The sequence below is a fragment of the Phyllobates terribilis genome, unplaced genomic scaffold, assembly GCF_046119375.1.
Source record: "Phyllobates terribilis strain yellow unplaced genomic scaffold, ASM4611937v1 Scaffold_7__3_contigs__length_470593459, whole genome shotgun sequence".
NCBI lineage: Eukaryota > Metazoa > Chordata > Amphibia > Anura > Dendrobatidae > Phyllobates > Phyllobates terribilis.
Window position 1 is genome coordinate 192670781 of NW_027362767.1, and position 19371 is coordinate 192690151.

Sequence of the window (19371 nt, forward strand, 5' to 3'; positions counted from 1 at the left end):
AAAAATTTGGAGGCACTCCAATGCCCTTTGAAAGAGATGTAGAGGTCGGAGGGCCTCCTGAAAACAATGTTCCCATTATTAGAAAGTGAGTCTCTGATACTGTTTGCCTATGCAGTGAATGCAATGGCTGCCAAAAATTTGGAGGAACTCCAATGTCCCTTGCAAGAGATGTAAATATGGTGATATGTTAGATATGGTGGTGATATGGTGGTAGAGGATGAGGATGAGTAGAAGGAGGAGGACAAGAGCAAATAGACAAAATCAGGAAGCATATACCCATGTCTAAGTGTGAAGACAGAGGTGCATGGAAATAGAGTTAGACCTCCCAAAAAAGACACTGTATTTGAGTTTATTTTACACTGCTATCATTTGGTGGTGTTAAGAAGTCTGGCCCAATCCAGCCCTTGTTCATTTTTATAAGAGTCAGCCTGTCAGCATTTTCAGTAGACATCCGGATGTGCCTGTCTGTTATAATTCCACCAGCGGCACTAAAAACCCGCTCTTACAAAGCGCTAGTGGCAGGGCAGGCCAGGACCTCCAAGACATAGAGAGCCAGTTCATGCCAAGTGTCCAGCTTGGATACCAAATAATTATAAGACACAGAAGAATCACGGAGGACGTTGGTTCAGTCGGCAAGGTACTCCCTCACCATCTTCCAAAACTTTGCACTCCTTGTGAGAATACCCCCTGCCTCAGGGCCTGTGCGATGGGATAGTCTGAGAAAACTGTCCCAGAACTTTGACAGTGTTTCCCTGTCTCTGCTTGAATGGATTTGTGTCTCTCTTGCCTGTACTCCTTGGTTGTCCAACGAACTGTGACCTATATCGCTTGAAACTAGCTCCTGTTCCTCCTCCTCCTCTTCTCCATTGTCTCCCAATCCACTTTGGGATGAGATGAGCTGAGCTGTTTGGAATCACCCTGTATGGTTCCTTGCTCCATATCATCGTGCTCCGCCTGCAATGCTCCCTCTTTAATTGTGAGCAGAGAGCGTTTCAGAAAACAGAGAAGCGGGATGGTGACGCTAATCATGGCATCATTGCTGTTCACCATCTTGGTGGAGTCCTCAAAGTTTTGGAGGATGGTACATATGTCTGAAATCCATGTCCACTCCTGAGGTCTTATGTGTGGAGTCTGACCTGAATACCGACTGCCTTGTTGATGCTGGTAATCAACAACTGCCCTCTCCTGCTCCAAATCCTTCCCAACATCTGCAATGTAGAATTCCAACGCATGGGGACATCGCACACTAGTCGGTGAGCTGGAAGCTGCAAACACTGCTGAAACACAGTAAGGGTGGTTGAAGCTGTAGCTGACTTTCTAAAATGGGCACACAGGTGGCCTACTTTGAAAAGCAGATCCGGCAGATCCGGGTAGGTTTTGAGAAACTGCTGAACCACAAGGTTAAACACATGGGCCTGGCATGGTATGGGTGTGAGCTCGCCTCGCTTCAGAGCCGCCACCAGGTTCCAGCCATGGTCACATACAACCATGCCTGGCTGTAGTGTCAGCGGTGTCAGCCACAAATCTGCCTGCTATTTCAGAGCTGTCCAAAACTCTTCAGCGTTGTGCGTTTTGTCACCTAAACATGTTTGCTTCAGCACAGACTGTTGCCGCTTGGCTGAGGCAGTGCTGCAGTGCTTCCAGCTTGTGACTGATGTGGTCATTTCTGCAAGGGAGGCTGAAGTGGAGGAGAAGCAGGATCTGTAGAATGTGGGGGCAACCCTGTTTGACCCAGTGCCCGCAATCTCCGGCTTCAGGAGGACATATTCCGTCCCAAGGTCAAACTGGGTCCCGGCTTACATTATGTTAACCCAGTGTGCCGTCAGCGAGACGTCCCTGCCCACAAACACTTGTCCACTTGTCCATGGTTAGGTGGACTTTCCCAATAACTGTGTTGTTGAGGGCACGGTAGATGTTGTGGGACACTTCCCCGTGTAATGCGGGGACGGCACACCTGGAGAAATAGTGGCGGCTGGGGACCGAGTAACGAGGGACTGCCGCCACCATCAGGTTGCAGAAAGCTTCTATCTCCACAAGGCAACATTTTGAGCGCAAGCATTCACGAAATGTGTGAATTTAGTAGTGTGACCTGTGGGGCGTTGGCTGTGTATTTGCGCTTGCGTTCCAAGGACTGGGGTACGGACAACTGAATGCTGCACTGGGACAAGGATGTGGATGTGCTTGCTGATGGTGCTAGTTGAGAGTGTGCAACGACACGTGCAGGGCGGGAGGCATCTTCGCATGTGCCGTGGACAGGGGATTGTCGTGCACGCACAACAGCAGAAGAAACAGTGGTGTCACCCGCAGACACTGTTTCTGGACCCTGGGGTTCGGCCCACTTAGTCAGGTGCTTTGTTGCCATGTGCCTGATCATGATGGTGATCAGGCTGGTAGTTTTGCTACTCCTGCTGATCTGGCCTGGCAGATGGTGCAAATGGCCTTTTTGGGGTTATCTGTAGAGTCTTTAAAAAACAACCAGACTCGGGAAGACCTAACAGTTGTACTGGCAACTTCCGTCATGTTGGTGCTACTGGGAACGCTTTCCCGCCTTGTGTCTGCGGCCACCACCCTGCTTCTTCCTGCCTCTTGTGGTGCTATGCCTCCCTCCCCCTGTGTGCTACTGTCCTCGCTCTCCATGTCTCCCTGCCAGGTTGGGTCAGTTACTGTATCATCCACCACCTCATCTTCCACTTCCTTATCCTGGTCCTCCATACTTTCTGGCAATTGTGTCTCATCATCATCATCCACCTCTTGCGACAGTAATATCACTTTCCCACCGTTGTCTTCGTGTGACCGTGGCTGCTGAAATATTTGGGCATCGCTACATGCGTTTTCCTCTTGACTCACTTGAAGCTGGCCGGGCCTGAATCTACAAATGGAAAAGTGAACAGCTCTTCTGAGTGTCCAAGTGTGGGATCAGTTGTCTCCGGTCACTCAGCATGGTAGGAGGAAGGAGGATCAGGGTGAAGAATATGTGGTCCAGACTCACGGCTACTGAGACTTGACAGTGTCCAAGACAAGGTGGTGGTGGCAAAGTGACTGGAAGCATTGTCTGCTATCCAACCAACAACCTTTTGACACTGCTTTGGGTTCAATAGTGGTGTGCTATGGTCCCCTAGTAATTGGGACAGGAAGGTCGAGAGACAAGATGTGGGTGTTTGTTGTGGCACAATTTCAGCTTGCCCATGGCCACGTCCTCGGCATCTGCATACACCTTCACTATCACGTTCACTTACCCGTTCCTTGCCACACACCTTGCCCATTTTAAATGGAGAACAATAATTTCCACGTTTACTAGAAATGGCTAATTTTGGAACGCAGTTATATGTGAGATACGTATGACAGAGAGCTATAGTTTTAAATAGCGGGCCTGTAGTTTACTAATACTATTCTTCACAGAGACCTAGTGTGAATAGCTTGACCGACACACTGCAACAAAATGGAAAAGGAGGCCAATATTTTCCACGTTCAGTTCAAATTTCTGGATTTTTATCGCTGTAATATGGAAAAGATCTGGTTGTATTCTGCAGTGCTATCAAGCAAATGGAGCAGAAAAATGGTGTACTCTGGATTGCTTTTTAAGTAAATAACCAGGATTAAGATAAAAAAAACTTGCCCTGGCCCCTGATATCTGGGGCTATGTCTACAAATATTTGTCACAGCAGGATCGGTCAGAGGTTGAACATGCAATGGACCCTCTTGTGCTGTATCATGCACTGCAGTCTGTCACATACCCTGCCTGCTTTGGTTTCTAAGCAAATAACCAAGATTAAGATAAAAAAAAAATTTTGCCCTGGCCCCTGATTAGAGATGAGCGAATGTTTTAATATTCGATTTGGATTACGATCGCCGAATTTGCAATATTCGCTGATTTATTCGTCGAATGTTCGTCGAACGTTACAAAACTAGATTAATTTGCGCTGCCCTGTGGGCCAAAGTAATTAGATCTCAGGTGTTAGCAGGTATGGAAAAGCGGCTGAATAACAACCTAAATAGATTGGTAAATTAAAATAACAATTTAATGGTAAAGTTTAAAAGGACAATGACAATTTAATATAGAAATTTAAAAGTACAACGAATATAAAATATTAAAATGGCTAGAGGTAATGACAATGATTGAGATAAATGGTGGGTATCGGCATGGAATAAAAGGTGCAAGTGAAGTCCTTGTCAGATCCTGGTTAGTCAGCTGGTTAGCAGTTCGTAAGAGTCCGCTTGTATAATAGTAGGAAGTGGGGGCCAAAGTATGGGTGACAGTCCAGTTGCTGGGTCTAGAAAAAACGGAGGAGGGGGAAATTAATATAGGGAAGGTAACTGATGTAATAGCTGAATAGAGATGAATGGTAGTTACCTAAGGTACTAGGTTTGGTGTAAGTACTCAAGTGGCGGGAGGCCTTGTGAAGACACTGTGAAAAGTATAAACAAGAAAAATCAGTATAATGCTAGCAAACAAATAAGTGGAGTGTAAATGGTAGTTACCAGTAAAGATGGATGTGAGCCTTGTTAGGTAGGATGAAGAGTGAGCCCACTAATAGATGTTAAAAGGTTCTTTGGAGACCTGTGTAGATGGGAGAATACAAGGTGAAAATAGGGATGAGGTTGATTGTTGATTCTAAATGATGGAGGTAGAGGTTATTACTTGCTTGAATGGGGAACGTGTGTGGTCCCAAAAATAGGGGCACGCTCCTAGGTGGTAAAAGGACCGAAGTTCTGGCTGGGAGGGGGGGGGGTGGGTATGACCCCCAAAGTCCAATTGGCTGTTATGATCAATAGGATGATGCTTGGATCACTTAGGTGATCTGAGGAGGGAATAAGAATGGAGGTTAATTGGAATTGGTCCTTCTGCCACACCGTCTTCCATTGAATCACGTGATCTACACGTGACTGTGACGTCACATCAGGTCCTCCTAGGTCCTGCACCAGTTCCACAATTACACGTGCGGTAAGGTACAGAGCAGTAGTCGCCGGCCGGGACTCTGCTCCTGCATCCCCCGCCCATCCTCCTCTCCAGCTACCCACCCGGGGGACTCCACCATAGGAACGGAGGTAAGAACCGCCCTTTCATCTCCGCTCAGACGGACACTCGAAGACGCAGGCTTCCACCTTCAACATCCAGAAGGTAAGCCCCAAAACCTCCTACCATCAAGCTTCATCATTATCATTCAAGAAACGCGCACTGACCACTACAGCAAAGATCTCTTCTACCAAGGAGGTAGGCTGCAAAACCTCCGACGCTCTAGCCTACCATAAACAACCAATATAGTCGGCACTCTCTTTTCCCTCCCCCAGATTTCACCCTATTTGTTCCAAGTCCCTCAGTACATTAAGTGAACTACCATTCAGTGCCATTTTTTTTTTTTTTTTTAACCTCCATTCTTATTCCCTCCTCAGATCACCTAAGTGATCCAAGCATCATCCTATTGATCATAACAGCCAATTGGACTTTGGGGGTCATACCCACCCCCCCCCCTCCCAGCCAGAACATCGGTCCTTTTACCACCTAGGAGCGTGCCCCTATTTTTGGGACCACACACGTTCCCCATTCAAGCAAGTAATAACCTCTACCTCCATCATTTAGAATCAACAATCAACCTCATCCCTATTTTCACCTTGTATTCTCCCATCTACACAGGTCTCCAAAGAACCTTTTAACATCTATTAGTGGGCTCACTCTTCATCCTACCTAACAAGGCTCACATCCATCTTTACTGGTAACTACCATTTACACTCCACTTATTTGTTTGCTAGCATTATACTGATTTTTCTTGTTTATACCTTTCACAGTGTCTTCACAAGGCGTCCCGCCACTTGAATACTTACACCAAACCTAGTACCTTAGGTAACTACCATTCATCTCTATTCAGCTATTACATCAGTTACCTTCCCTATATTAATTTCCCCCTCCTCCGTTTTTTCTAGACCCAGCAACTGGACTGTCACCCATACTTTGGCCCCCGCTTCCTACTATTATACAAGCGGACTCTTACGAACTGCTAACCAGCTGACTAACCAGGATCTGACAAGGACTTCACTTGCACCTTTTATTCCATGCCGATACCCACCATTTATCTCAATCATTGTCATTACCTCTAGCCATTTTAATATTTTATATTCATTGTACTTTTAAATTTCTATATTAAATTGTCATTGTCCTTTTAAACTTTACCATTAAATTGTTATTTTAATTTACCAATCTATTTAGGTTGTTATTCAGCCGCTTTTACATACCTGCTAACACCTGAGATCTAATTACTTTGGCCCACAGGGCAGCGCAAATTAATCTAGTTTTTTATCCAGCTTTCTACCTCTGATACCTTCTGGACAGGTAGTGGCTCCTGTTCTAAAATTTGCTGCATACCCTTAGGACCACCTACTAGCGCCACCGACTGATGCTCATTTACTGAACGTTACAAAACGCCATAGGATTCAATGGGGGGACAAAAAAAAAAACGCATACGCAACACCTTAAAACTGGCCCAAAAGCTGCCAAAACACATCAAATTGGGGGTAGACACCTGGAAAGTGCCATCTATTGACCCAGAGTACAAGTACTATAATTATTATTACTATTACAGCGACATTTATTCCGTGGCGCGTTACATGTCAAAAGGGGTCACCGACTGGTACAAGAGGAGAGAGGACCCTGCCCGCCAGGGCGCACAAACAATCTACAAGGGATGGGTGAGGATACAGTAGGTCAGGGTACAGCTAGTCGTGCAGCGGTATGTTGAAGCAAGGGTTACCGCAGATTGTACGCTTGTCACAAGAAGTGGGTCTTCAGCTTCCTTTTCAAGGTTTCCACAGTAGGCAACAGTCTGATGTGTTGGGATACAGAGTTATCACAGTAGGGGAGATGCACGAGACAAATCTGTCGAGAGCCTAAATCACGGTAAGCTTCCAGGAGCTCACAACTGAGCAGATTAACCCCTGCACTGATTAATATGAAGGGTAAGGCTTCTAATGACTGCAGAAGTGGGAGGAATCAGACGCTGCGGTCTTCTGGCTCCTCTCTGTCACGGTAAACCTGTGACACCTTCAACACAATGTTCACAAGGTAAACAGCAGCGGTGGTCGGTCTCCTAGACAGCAAGCAAATTCCTTTATGATGATAGAGGATAACATCTGTAAGTAGTTTGTATTTTCTCCCCGTGTTTGTGGGGGTTTCCTTCACATTCTCCGGTGACCTCCTCATTAAAAAAGCAGCCATACAGGAGTGTTCACAAATCAAAAAATTAGGGCCTGACACCACTATTTCCTTTGCCAACAGATTGGAGATGGTGCATTTCCACCTCTTAGCTTCGTCATGTGTGGGAGGAAACTAATTTTTACGTGACCACAAATGCGGGACCGGGGGTTGCTGCAGTGCTGAGAGAGGGTGAAGTACGGTGAAACGGACAAACTGCTGGACTGTGAGTGAGGTGCAGGCGGAGATGTTATGGTGGATTGAGAAATGTGTGGAGTGCTCGGTGAAACAAACATAGCATGCGTGTCTGCTTCCGTTACAGCTGACGGGCTCTCACTCAGCCTGACTGGAGCAGGTAGAGAAGCAGAGGTTCTGCTGTAGGAGACCTGCGTGCCAATACTTGGCATGGTAACAGAGGAGGAGGAAGAAGCAGCGGATGCAGTTGATGGGGCAGCTGATGGTTGTTGAGGTCCACTGGTCCGCACTTTATCGAAGTGAGATTGCCAGAGTAACGCATGTTGATTGTGCATGTGAAGGTTCATGCATGTAGTAGTCAAATTATTGCACTTTTTCCCTCTACTGAGTTTTTTATTGCAAAGTTTTCAGATAACGTGAGTTCTCTTTCTTTGCGGTCTCAAAAAAGGCCCAGGCTAGGCAACCCTTGCCATCCCTGCAAGCTACAGACCTGCGACCACTGCTGGTCACTGCCACGGTTGTGGATAAGGATGTAGTGCTCCTCGTGCTTGTATCACTTGTAATGTCTGCACCATTAGACACAGCGTAACCTCCTCATCTTCCTCCTCCACCTCCACAGATTAGCTATTCAGCTGCATGCCTCTGGGTTCACACAAAGTTGGATGTGCAACCTCATCATCCTCCAATGTGATATCCTCTTCCTCGCCCTCAGAGTCACCCTCCTCCTCTTCTTGCTCTGACAGCACAGTAGAGTCGAGGGTCAGGAAGCTGCTCAGCCCAACCTTTTTTTCCCCTGTGTGGAGAAGAATATCTGACCCAAACAATTTTAAGCTGAGATGCAGTCTGCTTTGTATACCCATGTTGAGTTTATCAGGTCTGTGTACCCCTGTGTGGAGATCAATATCTGCACCAAAAATTATTTTGACTAGAGTATAACTATTGTAAAGGAGACCAAAACCTCTACCACTGCAACCAACTCAGCACATGGAGACCCAATCAGCAGTGTTCACATTTCCTTAAATTAAGGCCTAATACCATCGAAGTGGCATCAATTTCAGTACAGTAGAAATTGTACAATTAGGAATGATACCTCTTCCCCTACAGCCAACTCAGTAGATGGAGACCCAATCAGTAGTGTTGAGCGAGCACTAAAATGCTCGGGTGCTCGAAGCTCGGGTCGAGCTCACCGTGATACTCGGGTGCTCGACCCGAGCAACGAGCCCAATGTTAGTCTATGGGAGACTCGAGCATTTTTGCGGTGGCACCCCCGGCAGTCTTTTAAAAGCCTAACAAGTGCCCAAAACGATAGTGACAGTGCTCAAATGACATGGGAACAGCATGGGTATCACCACAGGAAGCATTTATGACCCCCAGGTCACTGCTGTCAACAACGTGATCAGAGGTATTAAGCCACTTTTACGGGCTCACAATAAAACGTTCAAAAACGAAAGTGAAACTTTTTTCCTGTGAAATATGTTAAGGAACATCCTTTCCAGGGAAAAGACTTGTGTATAAGTTAAAATAAATGACCAAAAACAAAAATACTCCTCCACACCTTCGGCTATGTTCACAAGTAGCATTTTTTATGCGTTTTTGCACTTTTGTATTGCTTTCAACTATGACAAACGCATTCACCGTGAAATGTCATTTTAACATTTTACAACCTTATCTGGCCATGTGCTGTGTGACACATGCATAAAGTGCTGAAAAGACAAGGGAACAGCATGGGGAAGACCCCTGGAAGCATCTCTGACTCCCAGGTCACTGTCTAAAAGGTGGCCATCATAAGTGATCCTTACCGCATCAGAAGATGCAGACTTGCAACTATCCCCATGCAAGTTCTAGTCCCAGGGCAGTGTTCAATTGTACCTCCCCCATTCCTTGCCATACAAGCTCAAGTATGCAGCCTGCCACCCACCCACCCCCAGGCTGTAATACCATACTGCTTGCTTGCACTTTAAATTGGGCCTTTTAGGCATGTGGAGGCGGAATCTGGCCACCACGCCATGGCTGTGTCGGCGGCCTGGTATCCATACTCAGTCCCCAGCCGCCTGGTGGCCGGGTGTCCCCGCTTGCTCACCAGCCTCCAGGGGGTGGCCGGGTGTCCATACTCGGTCCCCAGCCACCCCTATTTGTCCCGGTAACCTTTCCCACACTTTTCTTAGCCTGGCTTGCTTTAGGGCAGCATTGGCCGAGCCCACCGAACTATCAGACTCCTCCGGTGGGCCCTGGCTTCTCCATCAGGGGAGTTGAGAGTGCCAAGGTGAGGAGCATGATGAGGATGATAGAAGTTAGCATCTGCTTTGTTTTGTTGGAATGCAAGCGCATGTATGTAGTAGCGGCTATCCTACCTCCTCCGAGGATTGCTGGATGTTTTCCTGCTACTATCCAAGTTCTATGACTCCCATTAAAACAAAGCTTCAGGTGATAAATGATGGATGAGGTAGTGGCAAAGGAGAAAGAGCAGGAGGAACAGGGACCATTCACATCAATATCAGGCCAGTCAACCAGATATGTCTTGTAGGATATGTTTCTGTAACAAAAGGAGCGGTTCGGCTACACAGTTATAGGGCATACAGTGAGTGCAATGCCTACCAAAAATTTTGAGCCACTCCAATGCCCCTTGGAAATGACATGGAGGTCAGAGGGCGTTAACTAAACCTTTTTTTCCATTTATAGCAACTGGGTCTCCCGTGCACTGTTGGCCTAAGCAGTGAATGGAAGGCTTTCCAAAAATTATGAGGAACTGCAATTCCCCTTACAAGAGCCATGTGTGGCACCCCAGGGGTCTGGTCACCACAGTAATAGAGATATTACATCAGAGAGCAAGTGGGAGGTTTCCTGGTCAGGATCCCTTAAACATGCAACATCCTCCTGCCCCAATCCTGGGAGGGGAGAATTCTGCCCTTATAAACTGGATCTGGGGCGGGGTTGAGTGAGTCAGAGAACAGTCAGAGTCAGAGTGAGAGCAAGGGAAAGTAACAGCAAGGAGCTCTGTAGGAGCTAGGAGCTAAAGACCAGGGGCTGGAAGCTGAGCAGAGCTCGCCCTGGCAGAAGACATTAGGAACCGGACACAGGAGTCCGAAGCTGTGAGGACTTATATATCCAGCAGCAGAAACCAGCCGGCAGGGGATTTCAGGTCCTCTGGCCATAGAAGCCCGGAGGCTCAGTCACAAGCAAGGGACCAGCACCGCCGTCGTGGAGCGGAGGCTAACAGAAGGCCCCAAGTCACCAGCCATACGGGTGAGCACTACACGGTACACTCAGGGACGTGGGCTACTTCTACCCGCTTACAGCAAGGTAGCTAGGAAGAGTGCAGACAGACGGGGAGGCCTACAACTCCACCTGGCCAGGGGAACTCCTGCTTGCTCACAGACTGACCAGGCCTCTTATGCTAGCCAGTGCTCCCGGGAGGGTCTACCTTATAATCATCAGTAAAGACCCTGAACTGCACTGCAAAGACTCTGAGTCATTCCTGCTGTGCTCGTGCACCATCACCCCCATCATCCACACTCACTGCCCTGAGGCTATACTCCTCCCGAGGGGAGTTATCCCATTCTATGCTGCGCACACAACACCAGCCTCAGCGGTCTGCCTCGCAGCGGTGGTACTCCCTGACCGCAATCCACGGGTGGCGCAGTCGGACAATTAACCTCAAAACCTAAGAAAGACTGCCACTGGTTTGACCAGCCTGAGCCACGGGACCGGGTCACCGCCACGGAGACTACAGACCCCAGAGACCCGGCACCGGGTATCCCACACACGTGTACACACGGCCCAGGGGGCGCGTCACATGCAGTACAGCATATTACAAACATAAGTCCCTTTATTGGGGAGTGGGTGTCCCATGGTATTTGCTTATGCTTTCCAAGCAAAAGTTGCCAAAAATTAGGACGGAGCAACTTGCAATGCCCCTTACAAGAGCCATGCAGTACAGCATATTACAAACATAAGTCCCATTATTGGGGAGTGGGTGTCCCATAGTATTTGCTTATGCTTTCCAAGCAAAAGCTGCCAAAAATTAGGACGGAGCAACTTGCAATGCCCCTTACAAGAGCCATGCAGTACAGCATATTACAAACATAAGTCCCATTATTGGGGAGTGGGTGTCCCATAGTATTTGCTTATGCTTTCCAAGCAAAAGCTGCCAAAAATTAGGACGGAGCAACTTGCAATGCCCCTTACAAGAGCCATGCAGTACAGCATATTACAAACATAAGTCCCATTATTGGGGAGTGGGTGTCCCATAGTATTTGCTTATGCTTTCCAAGCAAAAGCTGCCAAAAATTAGGACGGAGCAACTTGCAATGCCCCTTACAAGAGCCATGCAGTACAGCATATTACAAACATAAGTCCCATTATTGGGGAGTGGGTGTCCCATAGTATTTGCTTATGCTTTCCCAGCAAAAGCTGCCAAAAATTAGGACAGAGCAACTTGCAATGCCCCTTACAAGAGCCATGCAGTACAGCATATTACAAACATAAGTCCCATTATTGGGGAGTGGGTGTCCCATAGTATTTGCTTATGCTTTCCCAGCAAAAGCTGCCAAAAATTAGGACGGAGCAACTTGCAATGCCCCTTACAAGAGCCATGCAGTAAAGCATATTACAAACATAAGTCCCATTATTGGGGAGTGGGTGTCCCATAGTATTTGCTTATGCCCTGCAAGCAAAAGCTGCCAAAAATTAGGACAGAGCAACTTGCAATGCCCCTTACAAGAGCCATGCAGTACAGCATATTACAAACATAAGTCCCATTATTGGGGTGTGGGTGTCCCATAGTATTTGCTTATGCTTTCCCAGCAAAAGCTGCCAAAAATTAGGACGGAGCAACTTGCAATGCCCCTTACAAGAGCCATGCAGTACAGCATATTACAAACATAAGTCAGATTATTGGGGAGTGGGTGTCCCATAGTATTTGCTTATGCTTTCCCAGCAAAAGCTGCCAAAAATTAGGACAGAGCAACTTGCAATGCCCCTTACAAGAGCCATGCAGTACAGCATATTACAACCATAAGTCCCATTATTGGGGAGTGGGTGTCCCATAGTATTTGCTTATGCTTTCCCAGCAAAAGCTGCCAAAAATTAGGACGGAGTAACTTGCAATGCCCCTTACAAGAGCCATGCAGTACAGCATATTACAAACATAAGTCCCATTATTGGGGAGTGGGTGTCCCATGGTATTTGCTTATGCTTTCCAAGCAAAAGCTGCCAAAAATTAGGACGGAGCAACTTGCAATGCCCCTTACAAGAGCCATGCAGTACAGCATATTACAAACATAAGTCCCATTATTGGGGAGTGGGTGTCCCATAGTATTTGCTTATGCCTTGCAAGCAAAAGCTGCCAAAAATAAGGACGGAGGAACTTGCAATGCTGGCACCCTGGTGGTATAGTGGTGGTGGAGGCTGAGGATAAGGAGGAGAAGATTAAACAGCTGAAACAAGGAAGCGTATACCCATGTGTGGGTGTGAAGAGGTGCATGTGAATACACCTCCCGAAATAACACAGTGGATTTGACTTTATGTTACTCTGCTGTCATTTGGTGGTGATGAGAAGTCTGGCTCAATCCAGCCCTTGTTCATTTTGATAAGGGTCAGCTTGTCAGCATTGTCAGTTGACAGGCGAGTGCGCTTATCAGTTATAATTTCCCCAGCGGCACTAAAAACACGCTCCGATAACACGCTAGCAGCAGGGCAGGCCAGGACCTCCAAGGCGTACAGAGCGAGTTCATTCCAAGTGTCCAGCTTGGATACCCAATAATTAAAAGGCACAGAGGAATCACGGAGGACGCTGGTACAATCGGCAAGGTACTCCCTCACTATCTTTTGAAGCTTTCCACTCCTTGTGAGAGTACCCCGCGCCTCAGGGCCTGTAAGCTGGGTGGGTGTCAGAAAACTGTCCCAGAACTTTGACAGTGTTCCCCTGCCTCTGCTGGATTGGAGTTGCATCTCTCTCGCCTGTACGCCTTGGTTGGGCAACGAACTGTGACCTCTGCCGCTAGCGTGTTCAGATGTGAATTTTTTTAAGAGTTCTGCAGCAAGGGCCTTCTGGTATTGCCCCATTTTTGTAGACCTCTCCACCTCAGGAATAAGAGAGTGAAAGTTCTCCTTGTAGCGGGGGTCTACAAGTGTCACCAACCAGTAATGACTGTCACCCAACATTTTGACAACGCGAGGGTCACGGTTAAGGCAGCGTAACATAAAGTCAGCCATGCGTGCCAGACTGGTAACGGGCAAGATTTCCGTGTCCTCACCAAGATGACGACTGACCATGCTCTCCTCCTCCTCCTCCTCTTCCTCCTCCCCCCTGTCCTCAGGCCACCCACGCTGAACCGACGGTATGACACTTGTACAGGTACTACCGTCTACAATGCATGATAGCAGCTCCTGTTCTTCCTCCTCCTCCTCCTCCTCCTCCTCCTCTCCCTCATTGTCCCCCAATGCACGTTGGGATGAGATGAGGCTGGGCTGTGTGTAATCGCTCGCTACGGCTTCTTGATCCATCTCATCATACTCTGGCTGCAATGCCTCCTCTTTAATTCTCTGCAGAGAGCATTGCAAAAGACAGACAAGTGGGATGCTGACACTAATGATGGCGTCATCGCCACTCACCATCTTGGTGGCCTCCTCAAAGTTTGTCAGGATGGTACATATGTCAGACATCCAGGTCCACTCCTGGGGTCTTATGTGTGGAGTCTGACCTGAATATCGACGGCCTTGTTGCAGCTGGTACTCCACAACTGCTCTCTTCTGCTCACAAATCCTTTGCAACATGTGGAGGGTAGAGTTCCAACGTGTGGGGACATCACACACCAGTCGGTGTGCCGGAAGCTGCAAACGCTGCTGCAACACAGCAAGGGCGGCGGAAGCTGTAGCCGATTTGCGAAAATGAGCTGACAGGCGGCGTACTCTCACGAGCAGATCTGGCAACTCGGGGTACGATTTAAGAAACCGCTGAACCACGAGGTTAAGCACATGAACCAGGCATGGTACGTGTGTGATCTCACCTCGCCTCAGAGCCGCCACCAGGTTACGGCCATTGTCACACACGACCATGCCGGGATGTAGGTTCAGCGGTCTCAGCCACAGATCTGCCTGCTCTTTCACAGCTGTCCACAACTCACAAGCAGTGTGAGGTTTATCACCTAAGCTTATGAGTTTCAGCACAGCCTGTTGCCGCTTGGCGGAGGCAGTACTGCAATGCTTCCTGCTTGTAACTGATGTGGTGATATCTGAGATGGAGGCTGAACATGAGGAGAAGGAGGAGGAGGAGGATGCGCAGGAGCTGTACACTGTGGGGGCAACTCTGACTGACATAGGGCCCGCAATCCTCGGTGTGGGGAGGATGTGTTCCGTCCCAAGGTCCGACTGGGTCCCGGCTTCCACTATGTTTACCCAGTGTGCCGTCAGAGAGATGTACCGTCCCTGGCCACAAGCACTTGTCCACGTGTCCGTTGTCAGGTGGACTCTCCCAGTAACTGCGTTGTTGAGGGCACAGCAGATGCTTTGGGACACGTGCTTGTGTAGTGCGGGGATGGCACACCGGGCAAAATAGTGTCGGCTGGGGACCGAGTACCGAGGGACGGCCACCGCCATAAGATTGCGGAAGGATTCCGTCTCCACCAGCCTAAAAGGCAGCATTTCCAATGCAAGCAGTCGTGAAATGTGCGAATTTAGGACTGTGGCCTGTGGGGCGTTAGCTGCGAATTTCCGCTTTCGTTCAAAGGTCTGTGATATGGACAATTGAACGCTGCGGTGGGACGTGGACGTGGACGTTGATGCTGTTTCTTGAGAAACTGCCATAACAAGTGAAGACTGAGAGGAGGGGGCATCTTTACATGCAGTATGGACAGGGGATTGCCTTGCACACACAACAGGGGGTTCTATTGCACGCACAACAGTGGAAGAAGCAGTGGTGACACCCGCTGACACTGGTCGTGGACCCTGGGTTTCGCCCCACAAAGTCGGGTGCTTTGCTGCCATGTGCCTGATCATGCTGGTGATGGTCAGGCTGGTAGTTTTGTCACCCCTGCTGATGCTGGCATGGCAGGTGGAACATATGGCCTTTTTGGGGTTATCAGCAGAGTCTTTAAAAAAATTCCAGACTCTGGAAGACCTACCGCTTGTACTGGCAACGTCCCTCGTGTTGGTGTTACGGGGAATGGTTGCCTGCCTTCTGTCTGCGGCCACCACACTGCTTCTTCCTGCCTGTTGGGGTACTCTGCCTCCCTTCCCCTGTGTGCTGCTGGCCTCACTCTGCATGTCCTCCTTCCACGTTGGGTCAGTTACTAGATCATCCACCACTTCCTCCTCTTCCACTTGCGCACCACGATCCTCCTCCTCACTTCCTGGCAATTGTGTCTCGCCATCGTCCACCTCTTGTGACAGATTGCCAGCGTCGACTTCCTGTGGCCGTGGCTGTTCAAATATTTGGGCATCGCAACATGGGATCTCCTCTTCCACCACTTCAAGCGTATCAGGCGAGGGGCACAAATATGGAAATGGACCAGTGAACAGCTCTTCAGATTGCCAAGTGTGGGATCACTTGCTGTCTGACGACACTCGGCATGGTGGGAGGAAGGAGCATCAGGGTGAGGAGTATGCGGTCGAGACTCACGGCTACTAAGAGTTGACCGTGTGGAAGACAGACCGGAGGTGGTGGTGCCCAGGTAACTGGAAGTATTGTCTGCTATCCAATTAATAACCTGTTCACACTGATCAGTTCTCAATACTGGTGTTGTTCTGTGCTTCCCTAGTAATTCGGTCAAGAAGTGGGAGCGAGAAGATGTGGCTGTTGGTTGTGGCACATTTTCACCTTGGCCACGGCCCCGTCCTCTGCACGAACCATCACCAGAACGTCCACTTCCACGTCCCTTGCCACGCGCCTTGCCCATTGTAAATGAAGTAAAATAGCTTACACTTGCACTATCAATGGAAAAAGGGTAATAAAGAGTAGATTAGAACCGTGGAAGAGGAAAACCACAGTTATTGTTTACTGGGGTATACCACACTTTTTTAAATAGAGATATTTGCGGCTGAACAGTGAGCGACACACTCAAACTGCTTTTTTTTTTAGATACCAAAGGCCCAAAACTGGATAGTACAGCGATTTGACCCGTGGAACTGCGAAACCACACTGGGATGTCGAGCCTACACAAGACTATTTTCAACAGATATATTTTTGTGTCACAACAGTCAGGAGACACTACTGTTTTTCTTACGGAAAAAACTACCAAAAGCTGAATAATAGAGATTTTTTACCGTGGGATGGCAAAACCACAGTTATTGTTTACTGGGGTATACCACACTTTTTTAAATAGAGATATTTGTGGCTGAACAGTGAGCGACACACTCAAACTGTTTTTTTTTTAGATACAAATGGCCCAAAATGGATAATACAGAGGTTTGAACCGTGGAAGTGCAAAACAACACTTCTGTTTCTCTAGCCTACACCAGACTATTTTCAACAGTAATATTTGTGTCTGAAAAATCAGAGACACGCTTTTTTTTGGGGGGGGGGGAGGGGGGACACACCAAAAGGTAAATAAGACGGGTATTTGTACAGTGTGAAGGAGGAAAAAAAAAGGAGGATTTAGATGGAAAAAAAAGGATTTTTCCTGGCCCCCAACACCTGGTGCTAAGTCCAGCAATTTCAGCAACAGGAGCACACAGGACTGTAATGCAGCGTTTGCTGGTATAACTACTGTGTCTCCTATACAGCCTGCCTGCCTGGTATCTGGGATGGATATTAGTCCTGAAAAGGACTGTTTGTTTGTTCTGGCAGCCTTTACAGACCCTACACTAACTATTTTGCAGTTTATATCTCTCCCTAAATCAGCAGCGCTGTCCCTACACTGTCTAATCCGGAGTGACTGTGTCCAAGATGGTGGCGCCCAGTTTTAAATACTCGAGGTGACGCTGTGCGGCCAGCCAATCACTGTAATGCCCACAACCAACATGGCTGCAGCATTACAGTGACTGGCTGGCAATCCCTGCATGTTCATTGGCTCTGTAAAGAGCGCCAAACATGCAGGGCAGAGACCCGAGCTCCCGCCCGAGGAACCCGGAAATGCTCGGTGCTCGCCGAACATCCCGAGTAGCGTGATGCTCGGGCGAGTACCGAGCAGTGTCGAGCATGTTCGCTCAACACTACCAATCAGGACTGTTCCCATTTGAAAATAATTGGGCCTAAAACCACCAAAGTGGCATCAATTTCACTAGAGTATAAGTAGTATAAATCTGGCCCGACTCCTCTTCCACTACAGCCAACCCAATAGATGTAGACCTAATCAGGATTCCCCACATTGCCAAAAATTACTGGCGGACACCAACAAAGTGGCATCAATTTCAGCACAGTAGAAATTGTACAATTAGGAAGGACACCTCTTCCACTACAGCCAACCCAATAGATGGAGACCCAATCAGGATTCCCCACATTTCCAAAAATTACTGGCAGACATCAACAAAGTGGCATCAATTTCACTAGAGTATAAGTAGTATAATGGGGACTCTTCTACTACAGCCAACCCAATGGATTGAGAGACCAAATCTGTTTTCTCCACATTTCCAAAAATTAGGGGCTAAAACCTGCAGCCGCAGCAAGAGCAGGCACACAAGCCATATCACAGACTGCAATTCCGCAAGATCAATGCCGCACACTAAAAACCACAACATCGCCTACTCTGTACAGCCTGCAATTAGGGTACAAAAGTCCTTTGAGATCCATGACTTGTTCATCTTGATGAAAGTTAGGCGGTAAACACTTTCATGGGACAGCCGGGTGCACTTATCCATCAGGACACCACTAGCAGTGCTGAAGACACACTCTGAGAGAACACTGGCTGCCGGGCATGATAAAACCTCCAAGGTGTGACAGGCGAGCTCAGGCCATTCATTCATTTTTGAAGACCAAAGTGTAAAAGAGTCAAAATCCTCACTGATGGTATTCGTATTGAACTCTAGATAGTCCTCCAGCATCCTGTCCAGTCATTCTCCACGTGTCAGACTTGTACTCTGTTGTGCACAAGCTGGTCTAAAAAATGTGTGAAAGGACTCAGAGAAATTGCTTCTGCCACTTTCTCTGCTGTCGCTGCTAATGTTTTTTGGCGTTGACGAACTGACGTGTCGGAGGTTAAAATACTACAGCTGCGATGCACACTGTGTGCCTCACTCCTATTTTGGGGTAAAGCTCTATTAAAGTTGCTTAAAAGCTTGTTTTGATACTCCAACATTAGTGTGTCCCTTTCCAGGGCGGGAAGCATCTGGCAAAATTGAGTCTTTTATAACGTGGATCTAACAGAGTGGCAACCCAGTAGTCAGCATTATTTTGAATCCTAACTATACAGGGATCATGTTGCAGATAGTGCAATAAGAAGGCACTCATTTGTCGGGCTCTTCCAGGTGGCCCAGATCCAGACTCCATTGTTGGTTGTGTAACACTGATGCATGTTTCCTCTGTCCCCTCCTGCCAACCACGTTCAACAAAGAGGAGATGATTATCCTCTTCATCTTCTGACTGTTGCTCGCCCATAACCTCTTCCCCCTCCATTTGTTCCTCGGCTCTTGCACCTTCACTAACAGTATGACTGGTATCACCAAACCCCCTCGATCGCAGGAAGCCACCGTCACTTGGCACCCACCTGTGTGACAACAGTCTGGAGCTTTGAGACATTCTTATCCCTTCCGCATTGTCCTCTTCTTCTGGGACAACCACCTCCTGCCGCACGCTATTCAAAGTCTTCTCCAGCATGTAGATGACTAGAATAGTGATGCTGATGATGGCATTGTCAGCGCTAACTAGTTTAGTAGCCATTTCAAAACTGTGCAGAAGGGTGCGCTGGTACTTAATCTGTTCCCACTGATATGTGATATGCCCCACATCAGTACTGCTTTGGCTTAGGCTATACGACATGACATACTGCGTCAGGGCTTGTTGCTGCTGCCACAGTCCCTGCAACATGTGCAGAGTGGAATTCCACCACGTCGGCACATGA

The 19371-nt window shown here is 48.0% G+C and overlaps 1 long non-coding RNA gene across 1 annotated transcript; it reads right to left on the reverse strand.

Moving 5' to 3' along the window:
* Positions 1–4234: 4234 nt before the first annotated feature.
* Positions 4235–4560, reverse strand: LOC141153063 (uncharacterized). Its single transcript, XR_012247231.1, has 3 exons — positions 4480–4560; positions 4352–4406; positions 4235–4271 (listed from the first exon to the last, which is right to left on the reverse strand). It is a non-coding gene; the product is annotated as an uncharacterized lncRNA (long non-coding RNA).
* Between the last annotated feature and the right edge of the window lie 14811 nt (positions 4561–19371).